This window comes from Podarcis muralis, chromosome 10 (assembly GCF_964188315.1).
Source record: "Podarcis muralis chromosome 10, rPodMur119.hap1.1, whole genome shotgun sequence".
Classification (NCBI taxonomy): Eukaryota; Metazoa; Chordata; class Lepidosauria; order Squamata; family Lacertidae; genus Podarcis; species Podarcis muralis.
In genome coordinates, this window is record NC_135664.1 from 44,180,682 (window position 1) to 44,190,551 (window position 9,870).

At 42.5% G+C, this 9,870-nt stretch overlaps 1 protein-coding gene across 1 annotated transcript in view; it reads right to left on the bottom strand.

Moving 5' to 3' along the window:
• Nucleotides 1-6,460, bottom strand: part of GSG1 (germ cell associated 1) — a 111,920-nt gene extending 105,460 nt beyond the window's left edge. The window contains exon 1 of the mRNA XM_028746658.2: nt 6,117-6,460. The gene's annotated coding sequence lies outside the window, so the exon portion shown is untranslated. The remainder of the gene's footprint in view (nt 1-6,116) is intronic.
• Nucleotides 6,461-9,870: the final 3,410 nt, after the last annotated feature.

Below are 9,870 nucleotides of genomic sequence, written 5' to 3' on the forward strand. Positions count from 1 at the left end.
TTTGGAAGTTCTCAAGTTGCCCTGATCCTAAGTCAGTACAGTCTATATGACAAGCGTTGGCTCTCTGAGGTCTTAGGCAGCTATCCTTCCCATGATCCTTTTAACTAGGCAAAGGGCCTTCTCGGTAGTGGCGCCCGCCCTGTGGAACACCCTCCCATCAGATGTAAAAGCGATAAACAACTACCTGGCATTCGGAAGACATCTTAAGGCAGCCCTGTTCAGGGAAGTTTTTAATGTGTGACATTTTAGTGTATTTTTGGTCTCTGTGGAAGCCGCCCAGTGGCTGGGGAGACCCAGCCAGATGGGCGGGGTACAAATAATAAATTATTATTATTATTATTATTATTATTATTATTATTATTATTATTATTATTACTAGGTTTGAACCGACTTGAACCTGAGCATACTTCAGGAGACCCCATGTGCCAAGTATGCAGGACTGCTAGCTATGGGGCCTCCCCATGTTGCCCATTAGATGTCAGGATATTACGCACTATGCTTTTACAAAACATTGGGGGTGTTACTGATAACAAGAATTGTCCACTTTTATTAAGCTAACATTATTTACGCTATCTATTTCATACTCTAGTTTCCTTTTATATTAGAATATTATTTGCTTATTCTAATCCCCCTTCAACACACTTTCTCTCTTCTGTGTCATTAATGCTTAGATAACAGTTTCTTAGGTACATGATGCCTGTCATTTGTTCCTGTTGACCCACATTACAATTTTGCCACAAGGAGCAGTACAAACTGCTCTGCAACTACGCTCACTAAAGCAGAACTCACATCTCCCCAGAAGAGGAAATCTACAGTGGAAAGGAACCTAGACATGTACATAACTGATGCTCTCTGCAACACTGAGAGATGGGAATTTGTTCTTAGAGGACTCAAGACCAAACTCTCCAATCTCTAGAGAACAACTTCAAATAGAATAGAATGGATTCTTTCAATGTGATGTGTTTTCCAAATGTTTCTCCTTCCAGCTTTCTTATGCTAATTATTAGTTTGATTTGAAACACATGTGTTTTCTAATATTCACTCAGGCAAGATCTGAACGGTACTGAGGATACAGAAATACTGCATAACCTCATTTTAAAAAGTATTTTCTTTTAACTGTGAGAATTTGTAAAACTTAGTTCCTTTATGCAAGGACAAACTATTTGTGGTCCAATTAACATAAACTGATATCACAAATGGACTTTGAATTGGTTTGGTTTGGTTTGGTTTGGTTTGCATTTTCTGCACCTACAATATCAAAAGTTGGAAAAGAACACAAACATGTTGGATAAAAAGTACATTTTATTATTATTAATATTTAAAATCCTTTTTTATATATAAAAAAGGTGATTTCTACTTCTTATTCTTCATAGGTGAGATATTCCAGTCTATAAAGCATTCATGGAGCCAGCTCATAAGTTACAGAGAAGAGGAAATGATTTAATATTTCCCTTTTTTTAAATGTGAGGATTGTGTCTCTTCTCCAGCATCTATGAGAGCTAATGAATGAATTTTCCTGCAGCCTTTGGCTCAGAACAAAACCCTGCCCTGAGAAAAGACTGCATGGTATAGTGATTCCTGGAATGTGCTGGCTTAACCCTGCATATGAAATTCTCCCATATTAAAAATTTCCTGCATGACTGGGAAAAGAATATCAGCTTAGCCTTCTCCCTAGCATGCTTTTCTCAGAATAAGTAGCCATGGAGGAGGAGAATTAGGGAAGCAGAGGATGGCTGAGATTTTCCAAGGTGAGTGCATGCATGTGACAGTGAAGTGGGAAACTGCTTCTGTAAAATATTATATTTGAAGTCTCCGGAGGGACTTGCCTAGATATATGGGTAATAAATCTTGCACATAAAGAAGCAGACACTGAATCATGAGCAAGTTTGTTCTGATCAGCAAAGGGGCAGACTATTAACATCACTATATAAAACCCAAACAAACCTCAAACTGTCGGGCTGTCTTCACACGTGGCTGTCCTGAATGCTTGTATGTAAACTCCAGCTTTTTAAAGATGTTTTAATGTGATGGAGTTTGCATTCTTTGATTAGCTTGGTATAAGTGAAGGGCAAATGAACAAAATTTAAAATGTCAAATGCACAATGCTAAAAAAAAATAAGCCCATCTAATTCTCTCTTATTTTTCTCATACAAAACTAGCATTTCCAAAGTATGATTTTTTACCCATGAAGCTAGCATATCCCTGTTAATGTTAATTTTTTTCATAATGCGAGGTGCTCTGCATTTACAATGTTTCCTATTTGGTTCAAGCTACCAGCTTGCACATCTTTCTGTTAAGCTGTAAGAGAACCAGTAGATGGAGCTGAAGAACATGGAGAATAACTTCTGCATTTAGAAGAATGACTGATCAAACCTGTTGGACCCTGGCGATGCTAATGTGTTTTGTTTTGTTTTTTGTAAATTGCTACCAGCTGTGATTGCTGTCATAGAATCATAGATTGGAGAGCTGGAAAGGACCATGAGGGTCATCTAGACCAACCCCATGCAAGGCAGGAACCTTTTGCCCAACGAGGGGCTTGAGACCATGACCTTGAGATTAGAATCTCATGTTCTACTGAGTGAGCTAACCCAAACTTCAACAGTGTGCCAATGTAAGGTCATCTGGCACCACACACGCACACAAGCTTGACTCTCAGTTTCCATACAGACCTACATCACATCATGGATTCCTCTTCATGCCAGGTTTTACATTAAAGCCCTGTTCCCAAAGACTATTTGTTATATAATAGCCTCTGGCAAGATGCCGTTCAGAAAAGCTTAAATCAGCTGAAGGATAAATAGCAGAGCCCGGTGAGAAAAATGTGTTGAGAACTTCAGGAGGATCCTAGATATGGAGCATTTTCTTTCCTAGGCATCTGCTCCATCTCATATTAAAATAAAATTCCCACCCTGAATCTACTCATTCTTCCTTCATTTCATTCTTCTTTTCTGTGTGGCAAAGGGAAATTCTATAATGGAAGAAACAGAGTTACCTGCAGAACCATGGACCAAGAAACCAAAAAAACCAAACCCCCAGCTGTATTCCATTGGAATTTCCCCCCTGTTTGCTGATCACAACACTGCACTCATCCTGGTAACCTCTTTTGGCTGATATGCAGGCAGTCATTAAGAGCACTGTATCTTCCCTCCAGTCCCCTGAAAAGAGACCCGGAACATCCTAGGGGAAGCCCCATCTGCTCCCAGTTCTGCACCATGTCATGTCATAATCATTCCTGAGCATGCCTCATTTAGTTTGATATGTACCAGATTGAGAAAGATCCCTTGGTGATAGCAAACATCTTGGATTGCTGGAACATACAGGCAAGATGAGCAGAAGTGTGAAGTGGACGTTAATAGGGACAGCGTACTGTGCTGCCAGACAGGTGTGCTGTGTGCTCTGGGATCAGCAGAAGTAGGAGGAAGCAGACCAAAAAGATGGTCTGACCGGTACAGGGAATACAGTGTTAATTTGGTCATTTGGCCCAGATGCTTGACAGTTCTGTGAAGAAACTCAAACTCCATTCGGGTGCCAGAAAGCTGCATGCTCATTCAGCAATGCTCGAAAGGTCTGCAGCATTAGAAGCAAGATTGCAAAGTAGCCAATGCAACTACTGTGGCTTCCATGATAAATGCTGACACAGTTATTCACAGCAGCAGCTTTCTCTCTCTTGCTAAGCAGGTACCATGCAAACTCAAAACAAGTTCAGCTCCTGACCAGAGGACCTGACAACCAACACTGTTCAAGAATTGGTTGTAGGAATAAAAGCAGGCAGAATCAGGGATATGATGCAGGGACAGAAGGCTAAGTGAGAGGAGCATTATAAGAAAAGAGCTGAAGGAAAAAATAGATGTTGTCGCTTCGTGTGTCAGAAAGGTGACTGCGTCTTTGTGAGCAATCCGGGGGTAGGGGGAGCAACTGCCAAACAGGAGAATGTACACAATGGGAAAGAATGTTTGAGCCCGTGTGTTGGGTGGAGAGTGGAGATTTGAGGGAGGCTCAGAGTCTGAGATGAGGACACTAGAAGAAGAAGAACAAGAACAAGGAGTCCACATCTGATGTAGGAAGAATGACATGGAAGGAATATAAAAAGGAGGTAATGAGTCTAGAATATGGGGACAATTCTCTTGGCTGCAATACTTGGATTTTAAATGCTTTGAAGCCCCAGGAAGGACAGAGAGGAGAAAGGTATCATAGTAAAAGGCTAACAGAGGACATGTGGGATATCCAGCTTCATATTACCAACATGCTTAAGATGTAACTAATGCATGAAAGGGTTAAGACCATAGAGTAAGCTGTCCTGCCAGGCTTAGCTAGGATACTCCCCCTCACCTTGGGAGGACGGATTATCAAGCTCTTTGTTCTCCCATTCCATCATGTGAACCCTACCAGTAAGGAGGTCGGAGCTAGTTTCTCAGACTGCATGGCTTATGCAAGCCATCTTTGTGTTTCTATATACTACTTTGGAACCTAAGTTTTGCTGCCTATGTTTTCTGACTGCTGTATAGAAAAGCACATGGATCTGACCTTTGAAGAGTCTGTAAGTAAACCATTTTAAACTTATCATGCATGTGGTCACTTTGTATGCCAAAGCAACTTAGTTTGGAAGCAACTTAGAAGGGGATCTTTTAATGTTTAACTACCTAAATTCCCATGCTTTACTTTGCTGCATATTTTGTGATTTTAAATCTTGGCTGGGGTTCTCTCACCAAAAAGTACTCACCCCAAACCTGGATCTTAGGCATGCAGGGAATTTACCTAATAATTTCTGTCCCAACCAACAGGGGTTATGGGCCCAGAATGCTTAAGAGAAGATTGGAAATAATTTGGAGAATGTGAGGGGTAGAAGGAAGTTAAGTCTATTGTTTCCCTCGGTCTACCATGGGAACGCCGGAATGCAAAGAGGTGAGCTAGTTGTTGCAAACTCAGACTGCATGCATTCTACAAATCCATTCTTACAGACAAGGGCCTGAACTAGGGATGTAAGTGGCCACAAGACCATGGACTCAGCATTCTACCCCAGTCTCCAGCAACAGGGACAAATGAAATAGTGTGGTTGGTATCAGGACAGCAGGGCCATTTGCCTTTATTCATCACTGCAGCTGTGTCATTTTTGGGTGTTAGCATGTACCAATTCAGAAATTGTGACACTGTTTCTGTGTGTTGCCCAGTGAACTGTCAGCATAAGCTTCAGCAGAGAGCGAAGGAGCCACTCCTATGTAGCTGCGATCAGGCAGGTGAGGACAATGCCCAGTCACTCAGATGGACTTGTATATACCTCTACCTGGAAGAGCATTTATTTCTGAGCACCAGTGGCAAAAGTGATTGCCACGGATGCTCCAGCTCCTCAAAGTTGTGTGGGGAAGAGCTTTAAAGTGGAGGTAGGAGGCAGGAGTCTCAGGTCGGAGGAGGGCCACACCAGTGCGCTTTGCTAGCAAGACCCTGTTAGGCATGTGCTTTCCCCCTTACTGCTGCAAAGCACCAGCACATCTCAGGCCAAGGCAGAATATCCAAGGTGCGTGATGTCTCTCATGAAGGTCATTATCCTAGGGGTGTCAGTATTTGTGTGTGGGGAGGAAGGGGCAGTGGGGATGGGGAAGAATACATGGCCCAGGCAGCTGCTACCACCAAGCACAGCGTCCTGCTATTTGAGGCACAAGCAAGGGCTGGGGGAATCGGCCTGGTGGGGGTGTGAGCTCTGGAGCGCTGCATTTTCTCACCCTCAGGCTCCACGCAGCTGGCCCGGCCGTTTCCAGCTCAGCTCACTCTCTGGCATCACTTACTAATCTGTGACAAGTTCAGTATGTGCCCAGTGCTATGGAGTGAAGGAACTGACATTGACTCACCCAGGGCAGCGCGTTCACCCTAATGACTGTTCTACTTGCCGACAGTAGATGGCTCTCCAGACAACTTGATGAAAACAGGCTCGGCACATTTACATTATCTTTAACTGCAACCTCCCCGATGTTGCACTTTCCTTCCCCTGCACACACACACACAATCCCTCCCACTTGGATCTGTAATCCACCCCCACTCCATTTCCCATTCCCGTCTCCCCCCTTTTCATTGTCATTTAACCTCTTTTCCCCTCTGTCCCTGACGCCTCTTTTACTACTTACCATTTTCCCCTGGATTATTTCTCCCATCTCATCACTCGCGCATTTCCATCCCGTCTTCTTCCATCTTCGTGCTCTCTCTTGTACTCTGGACGTGCATTTGAAGATAGTCTCCCGGTGAGATATGACAAGGAAGCATTCTTAGTTGGCAGAATCAGCCTGTTCACATCCCTGAAAGTAAGAAAATCCTCAAATCTCCCTGCCTTTTCCTTCCATTCCTTTTACTGACATTCTTCCCCTCCTCTAATGCTCCCTGATGCATCTATGCCTTGACCATCTTAAATTATATTCCAGTCCCTTCTGCCTCCTCCTGAAAGTCTTTCAGCGACCACCATATCTGATTCTCTCCCTCTCTCTCTTACACGCACACAAACACAGTGAAACTGCATTTCTCTTTGCAAAGCAATTGCATTTTCAGCTCACTGAGGCAGAGGCAGGGGTTTATGGGGAGGGGGGACTCGTGGGTCCACAGAACCATCTAAGGAATGTTTAGCAGAACCAAGCAAGATGTCAGAAAATCGTGGCAAGCTTTTGAATCCTCCCAAATTCTTTATCAGGCAATATGTGACACAAAGTGGGGGCATCTGTTTTTCCATGGTTTGCTGACTGGGAAGCATAGGTGTGTTGGAATTTAGTGGCCCAAATATTAACTGAGAGTCTCTGTAGTTTCATTATTTTTGAAGAGAATGCAGAATCCAGACTGCTTTCTGGTTTTACCTCAAGCTTTCCACTTCTTTGAAGTGCAGCAAAGTTATTAGCAGGTATAGAAGTACTCCTGTGCAAATTCTACACAGTTTTTCAGGAAAAAAATATATAGAAATGAGGCCATAACAATTCTAACAATGTACTGGGCAAATATTAATACTAAGCAATGAAATTACCATAGCTCACAGGTAGGTCTGAGGTTCAGTCCCTCGCAGTTAAAGGAATTCAGGAAGTAGCAGAAGGTGGAAAATACCCTCTACCTGAGATCTTGGAGAGCTGCTGGCGGTCAGATTACTGGGCTAAATGGATGAATAGTCTAGCCTAGAATGATATATAACCCTGTGTAAATGCTACAATTAATTCTTAAACAGGCAAACCTCAAAGAGGAACTGCTGAAGTGAAATGACTGAACTTAAACCCAGTTCACAAATTGGCAGGGCACATTTGTATGCTGCTTCTCATCAATGAGGCTACTAGAGCACAAAATGCACAACCATATTCCTGTGCTTTTCCAAAGACAGAATATTCTGGCTTGGAAAACAATATTTAAGTCAGTGTCAAGCCTTTCTGTCAGGTTAACAAGTGCTTTATCAGACTTCTCCACTCCTTTCTTAAAGCCAGCTACCACAGACACTGGCCTGCAAACTTTGGTCTGTGCTCCATTTTTACCTTCAATAAAACCTGTGGTTAGAAGAACTTAATGCCACATGGGATAAAGGTCTTGTCGCAATAGCAGAAGAGGTTAAGATTTGGGGTTTGTAGAGAATTGTGAGTGTGACAGCATCAGCTTTTGACCCCAGGCCCCGCTTGTGGGCTTCTCATAAGCATCTGGCTCGTCTTATGCTCCTATGACCTAAAGGCCTAAAGGCAGCACTAGATAAACGGAACTGGTGTGATTTAATTCACATCCTTTGGAAAGTGAATTCCTCACCAAAGCAACTGGTGTGAAAGGGAAAGAGGACTGCCCCACTGTCCATGCTCCCAAAGTTTATCAGCTTCTTTGCCTCACCCCTCAGGGTCCATGTATGTTGGGGGAAGACTCTAGGTCTAGGATGTAGATGTAAGAGGGCAGGCCCAATGATGTAGCCCTACTCTCCAGTAATTGTGTGAAGTGGTCTGAAGTTGACCATGGATAGAACTAAAGAAAGCAGATTTATCCTGGATTCAGCTTACCTTTATGAAGCTCTAGATGAAAGTACACTGAGGTGTCGAGATGATCTAAAATATGTGTGCAGTTCCCACTGCTTGCAGTACATCAGTGCAGTATTAGCATCATTATTCCCATTTTACAGATAAATGAGCAATAAAATGGCTTAGCCAAGGTCACACGGGAAAATTGTGGCACAATAATTGTTTTTCATAAGTAACGTGAAAGCACCCTAACTCAAAATGTTGAAGGGGCCATATCTGCTCAAACCCAGACCTTTTCTGCTTCCTCCCATTTCCTCTTTCTTCCCAAACAGCTTGAAATAAACTGCACAGGTATGCAAATTACATAGTCACCTTGCTCACACCCCAAGGGACTATGCTTCTTAAGCATGAAATCCCTTATCTAAAGGAGGCTTATCACAGCACTACCTTCTACTTGGCTGAATAATGAATGCCAAAGTTGTGAAAGAAAGGAAGGAAGGAAGGAAGGAAGGAAGGAAGGAAGGAAGGAAGGAAGGAAGGAAAAGGGCACTCACACCATGAGGAGAGCTCCCCCTTCCATCCTACTTGTGATGTCAAAAAGATGCTCAAGAACAACTGTCCCCAACGTGGTGCCCTCCAAATGTTTTGGACTACACAACTGCCATAATTCCCGGTCAGCCTTCACAGTAGGACTCAAGAAAACTGCAGTAGCATAGCCACCCACCCCAGCCTAAGAAGCCTTGTCTGGGAGCAAGATGCATAATCAGACTAGGACCCTGGTGAAATGGTTATACAAAGACACAGCATAACACGAAGTTGCTGCAACAGTGTTGTGAGTATGGAGTGCTTGGCTTCATACAGTTTCATTGCCAGAGTTTCAACTGAGATTGAAACCCAGGTGTTATTCTTAGGCTAAATATATACTGGGGGGGGGGCATAATTGACCTTCACTCTGCTATCAAAAGTTCAAAATGAGCCTCATAAGTGTGTGAAAAGGGCTGGGCATGTTCATGTGTGCGACTTGATGAGAAAGTGCTCTAAGCAAACAAGGAACATCTCTCCTGCACTGACACTCAAATGTTTAGCTTCTAGTGACCCTGGGGACAGATCAGAACCCTTCAGAATTGTAACTCTAATATCTCACACTAATCACATTTTAAGAAAACATCCTCAAAATTTTAAAGCAGGAACAAGTAGGGGTGGGAATAAAGGTAAACCTTCCCAAAACAGTATTCAAACCAAAATGCAGCCATCCTTTTAAATTGGTATTTCTCCGAATTTTGCAGTGCAGTTTCCCAGCCTAGCAGTGCATACAAAAATGCATATATTGGTGACTCTATACTGTCTCCAGAATGGACTATTTAAAGTTTAGATAAAGGTGAGTGCCTGAAGTTCCAGAATACAGACCAAACTGTATATTCTCATCATCAAATGTTTAAAAATAGTTATCATAACTTTACATCCAAAAGTTATATCATTCACTGTTTGGATGAAGAATGCCAGTCTTCATTTAGTACCAAAAATGCAATGTTTGAAGTCACTGATATAATGTAGATGTTTAATGACTTACAGCAATACTCAGTGGTCATTTAGGGTAAAGGACAGAAAATGGATGCTATATTCATCTCCTAAGAATGCACTCAACCCGTTTCAAACTCTGACATGACCTGCTCCCAAATTAGATAGAGGACTTTTAACTTTTTGATCTTGCTGCTGTTGCTACTGCTGCTGCTGGCATTACAAGACAGAGGAAAATTAGTGATGACAATAGTGACTTGCTCCCATTTTTTTGTAGTATGATCTCCAATTCCCCTAGGAATAAACCAAGGTTTTAAACAGTGTTTTTAAATCCTCCTGGCAATGTATTTTGATTGACACTAAAGCTGTTCTACTGTCTTCTGTATGGACATTATATCAGTCT